Genomic DNA, 6,340 nt, shown 5'->3' on the forward strand with positions numbered 1-6,340 from the left:
CAAGAAGCAGACATACTGACAAAAGCTCTGGGAAGATTACAACATGAAGCTTTGCTGTCCAAACTAGGAGTTTTGAATGTATTCAGTACACCTAGTTTGAGGGGGAGTAAAGAGAATAATGAAGTTACTTGAAGTTAGTTAGTTTGTTAGTTTGTCATTAACTGTACAGTTAGTTTGTTAATTTGTTAGTTAGTGGAAGCAATTAGATGGAGGCTAGCTGTAGACAGCTGTACAAGTTAGATAGGTCAGTTGCCAACTTATATATACTCTGTACAGTTCCCGGATTTCAATAACTCAATACAAATTCATTTCCCCAAAGTTTGAGTTCATGATTCTCTGTAAATCAGTGCCCTAAAATCATTAATAGTCAATTACGACATATCACTTGAATCACAATGATTCATGCCGAACTTTCTTTTGTTAATGTATGATCTCGTTCATGAAAAATATGTGTAAATCGTGTATGAAAGTTGTATGAATGTACGTATAAATATATGTTAGTGTATGAATACAATATCTAATCATACACTTTGTAGAGAAATACTCCTATAAGATTTTCTGGACTCAATATACTTGACTTCATACAGTATTCATACACTAATCATTCGTCAAGTTTTGTAAATAAGGAAAACTACCAATAAATTTTGTAATAAAGAGTATTAAGTAGTTACCCTATGTTATTTTCCCATGAATTTAAGGCTCCAACAAACTTGATGCAAAGTTTATGATAGAATTTCTATAGGACCATACCAACCCAACAAAACTCTGAATTTCTACAAAAACAAAATTTGTGATCTATAAAATGCAATAAGGGAGGAAGAGGTGAAATTCTAAACTTGTGTCGTAATACAAGCGGAAGAGGCAACGGGTATTTGTAATAGCATCTTTTCATGACTGTTAATTGTTACAGACAAATATCTTTTTCAAAGGGCACCTTTTTAAAATTATAGTCATCTCATTTAAAATCAAAATAAAATATGTTTTAATAAAATAAATGTAGATTTAAAAAGATGGCTATTTAATAATATAACCACTTTGATTTTCCTCCAAAATTTCTATCAAATAATTCAAAACAAATAAGATAAGAAGTGTTTAAAACACTTTTACCTTCTCACATTCTACCAATAAAAGATAAATTTTCCCTCTCTAAATTAACCCATCAACGCTAACTAATCTAACGGTAAATGTAAAGTAAGCAAAGTGAACAATGAAATAACATATAAATATATACAGAGGGAATGCAATAAAGAGTCCTTTCTCGATTGTGAGGGTTAGGTAGAGTCATGTCTCTGGATTTTCAGAATCGTATAGATATCTCATGTCATGTATGTTTAGGGTAAGAGGATGTACCAAAGATTTTGATGTATTTCCTTTTTATTATTGAATCTCTCTTTGATTAATCAATATGTGATATTCCAGATCCTCATCTAATGGAACCAAAACGCGGTACAAGCTAATTGTGCTAGTCCGGAAAGAATTTGATGCCAGATATAATTAAGTAGACTTGGTTGGCCACTACAAATGGTCTCCCATGACTAAAGTTAAAAGAAAATGACCTGTCTGATTTATGATTTTGAATGTCGTAAATTTACTTCACATTATAATTATTACTAAGAGCGAGAAGTATAGTTAATTTTGAATGCCTCCAAACGAAGAATAAGACACTTTTTTAATAGAATGCATGAACAAAGAGCTATTATCGGTAGTTAAAAAAAATTCCCTTGCGAAATCAAATTAACCAACAAGATCTAGCTTTAATAAAGTTAAAGTGACGTTTTCTATTGAAAAAAGCTGAGTTTCATTATGCTAAATTTATTACACTACAAATATATTATTATGATATGATTTTAATTATGGGTGTTTAAATCACCTTGAAAAATCAAATCAAACTGATTAAAAAGCTAAACATATTTAGTTTGCCGAGACGACTCTTTCATATTTCGTTTTACAGTCTTTGCGCCATTAGAAATAATTAAATTTATAATAAATTGATTGATTAAGAAAAATATAAGCATTACTAATTTAAATCAGTAATTGCGTTCAAGTACGAATGAATTACATACATTATTAGTTTAAATTGAAATTCAAATTCAAATGAGGTTCAATTAATATTGTACATAAAATAGTAACTTTCAGGCAAAGGAAATAAAAAATAGAGCAACAAAAATTGTGAAGAAATTATAATATTAAATTTTATTAAATTTTTAATTACATTTTGCATCACCCATAAAATAATCTAAAATAAGAATGTGTAAAAAAATTTAATTACATCAAATTAGTTAAAAAATAGAAAATCTTAAACTTATTATAATAATAATTAATAATTATATAATTGATATATTGCTAAATTAATTAAGTTTAATGGATGCGTTTTATTTCTAAAGTAGTCATTACATGACTAAATCGAGCCAACCAAGCTGAACCGATTCAGCTAAACTGAGTGTGAGCTTGATCGGACCAAGCTTCAACAAAATCGACCAAGTCAAACTTAGACCGTTAGCTGAGCCAAGCCTAGCTGAATACATGCGAGTTGGCTCGGTTAACCCACCTACTCACAGTGACAGCTCAACATCGAAACGTTGGTAGATCCCCAAAACTCTCTCTCGAACTCCACAACATCTCGTATCCATATTTGAATACAGGGTGCAAAAATTTAGTATGAGTACACCAACAAGTACTCACTAGTCAGTAAGTATAATCGACTGTCCCAAAAAGGCAGTGACGAGGGTTTACTGATGTTATACAAAGCTATTGAACTCAATTTCATAATTAAAGTCACGGTCAAAATCAAAGTCAACCCCAATCACATGGCCAAACTTAAAATAAATTACATCTCGGTTACTATAACCCTATGAATTCAAATCTATCATTAGACTTCAATTCGACTCTGTTACGATGCGTAAATAATTAATCTAGTGTTTTCAGGCTTAGACCCATAATTCCCAATTTCTACATTCAATTTCATGATTTAGGTCTAAATCTAAAATAAAAATGTGAACAAACACTATGGGTAAGTTAAAAATCATTTCCTCCAAGCTATGTGACAAATCCATCTTGAAATCGCTTCAACCAATATAATGTTGTCTCTTTTTCAACTGTTTTTCTCATATCCCATGCTCTTGGACTCAACTGATTCGAAGCATTTGTAGAATTCAGCTGCCTATTGCTATGGAAGACCTCTATCTTTGGATCTTCTTTTTGCAGCAGAAGAATGTGAGCAAAAAAGAAAAACAAACTGTAAGGGATAGAATTTAACGTAAATTGCGTTAATTCGCTAACTACAGTATGTAATTAGATTCAATAAAAAGACAAGGTGAAAAAAAATACTAAAAAAAACACAATAGTTAGTAAGCGTCAATTTGTATCGAATTAGACAATTTCTCAAACAGCTGAAATATTGTGTATTGGTGGAGGTTATCAAAACCTTCGAGAAAAAAACCACCACAACAAGAAAAATTTTGGGGAGGTGGCAACAAACGCCACAAATTGAATGTATAATGGGGGTCTTTTACAACCCCGCACTTACCGCCACAAAACGAACTATTTTGTGGCGATTGGCACAAACGCCATAGATCAAATGCATAGTCGGGGTTTTTTATGACCCCATAAATAAACCGCCACAAAGTAGGCCTGTGCACGAATCGGTTCGGTTCGATTTTGGCCATCATCGAGTTGAAATTCAAAATTTCAACTTTCTAAAATTCTCAATCAAACTCGATCCATTCTAGGTTCAATTCGATTGGTTTTTTATTATTTCGGTTCGGTTACACAAATCGATTTCTTCGATTTGTTTGAAATTTAAACAAGTAACTATTTTCATTTCAGTTTTAGAGTAAACATAACAAAAATTAATGAAATTCTAAATTTGCAGCCTTATAACCAAGACATTAACCAAGAAAAAACCATAAACTCGCAAGCATAATAACATATAAATAACAAAACAAGAGCTTGACAACTTGTGCAAACATACAAATCCGCCAACACCACATTACATATACCAAATTAATATTCCAGCATCTTGCAAGCAGACAAGCATAATAACTCAGTTTGCATCCTCAAAAACACAAAAAAAAAAAAAAAAAAAAAAAAAAAAAAAAACTCTAATTTGTACAGGCTAAGATCAAAGAACAAACAAAACCATGGGTGGAGGCAATGGCCAAAAAGAAAAGATGGCTCGTGAGAATAACGCTGAAAAGATGAAAGACCAAAAGGGAAGTCAGCTTGAGGCCAACAAGAAGGCCATGATTATCCAGTGCATGCAGACATTCAATTGCGCCACTTCTGAAGTTAAATAAATATTACTTCACTATTAAGTATTAAGCGTATATATAGTTAGACTATTAGAGTATTACTCATTAATGGCATATAAATTCGGTTTGTTCGGATCGGTTCGGTTGATAATTGAAGCCAACCGTATCCAAACCGTTAAATCGTAATATTTTACAATTGCATTTGTAAATCGAAATCGAATTGTATTATCCAAATTGTTTCGAATCGGTTCGGAAATTCGGGTTGAACCGATTTGTGCACAGGCCTACCACAAAGTGAGCATTTGCGTCGCAAAGAATTTGCAAATGTTGAAATTTGGATTAATTTTAATTGGTTATAGCATAAAAAATAGTGGTTTGATCCAACTTTTGATTAAATCATATAAGAGACAACTTAATTTGATTATGTGGTAGGGATCTAGTAGCTCAGTTGGTCGGCTACCTGAATTTTCACCTTGTTGGTGAGGGTTTGGATCCCCACTTTGTAATCCCCTCCCCCATTTCCCGTTTCCCTACCCCTTATATAATTAAAGAAAAAAAGTTTTTTTTTAATCGATTATGTGTGGAATAAATGAAGATCCAACCTAAATTAGTTTCGGTTAAGTAAGACTCATTAACTATTAATTTATGATAGGTAGCATTCTCTATAAATAGAAACCAACCGTTCTTCGCCCTAGTAATATAAGTTATACTCCCTATATAAACTTGACGCACTATATTTCCGCAAGTAAGTGGGAATTGGATTAAGAATCTGTGAAATCTAATATGGATTTGGTCTCTTGATTAACCCTAATTATTTACCGCTACTGCTGCATCATGGAGATTAGAGCTAATTAAATGGTATATTTATTTAACACTAACTCAAGATTATGGTTGTTTATGTGCTAATCTCTCCTTATTTTTCCCAACTCTGGTGAGAAGCTGCATTAGACTAGCCAACACCTTGCCCCTTGACCAAAATGTATCAAATTCTTTAAAAAAATTATTCTCTCGTTCATCAATAATAGAAAAAAGGAATAAAAACATTCTTACCAAAAGCTAGGGACTAAAAGTCATAGAGATATATAGTCCCCAACTTACATTATAGAATCACCATATCTATTATTAGTAGCCAAGTTGAGTTTTATTCTCCCTATCTCTCCCCCATTATTATGACAACGAAATATTAGCACCTCGATTACTTATTTGTCCTAGTCAACTTTTAGTCTTCTTTAAATGTATTTAATTATTTATTATCTTCGAGAATCTATTTTACCTTATGAACTAGATATTAATTTCTTCACCTAACTTTGGAATTTTTTGGAATGCATATGATATGATATTAATATTGGTAGGTGAGATAAATTAGAATGTACCTCCTCGTTCGTTGTGATCAGTTGTGAAAGCAATAATAGCAACTATGCAGTAAACTAAGTCAAGTTGACCAAGAACAAGGCAGTTAAAGTAAACAATTCGTAGTTATTTATATTATACTTTTAACACCTTTTTATGTTCAACTGAAAAGCTTTTCATATGATATATATGGATAAAAGTCTAACAAACTTTAATTAAGTTAATTCAAGATGATTGACTATTTGTCTTTTTGTTGGAATACTACACATTAGATAGGACGCCCGCGATGGAGGGCAGGCCGGACGAAGGCACATCATAGAGAAAAATTGGTAGGCTTCTAGACGGGCAAAGAGCGCACATATATCTTAGACAAATCTCACATACGAATAAGACAGTGAAGAGCTTTATGTGAGTCTCACATTGAAATGAGATGAGGAAATTGAAGAGCTTTATAAATAAAACAAGTTTATATGGTACACACACTTTGAACATGATGACGGCGTAGTCCAAGGGACAAATCTGTGAGTTTGTTGGGCCAAAATGGACAATACGTGCCATGGATATGGGTTGTCACAAATATGGTATCAGAGTCAGACTCTCCCTCAATAGGTGGTGGGACAAGCCTCAGCAAGACACTGAGTCCTTAAGGGTGGATGTAATGCCCGTGATAGAGGCGGCTGACAAGGGGGGGTCATAGAGAAGGACTAACAGGCTTGTGGGCTGCCAAGCTTTTAAAGAAG

Source organism: Lycium ferocissimum, chromosome 11 (assembly GCF_029784015.1).
Source record: "Lycium ferocissimum isolate CSIRO_LF1 chromosome 11, AGI_CSIRO_Lferr_CH_V1, whole genome shotgun sequence".
Taxonomy (NCBI): domain Eukaryota; kingdom Viridiplantae; phylum Streptophyta; class Magnoliopsida; order Solanales; family Solanaceae; genus Lycium; species Lycium ferocissimum.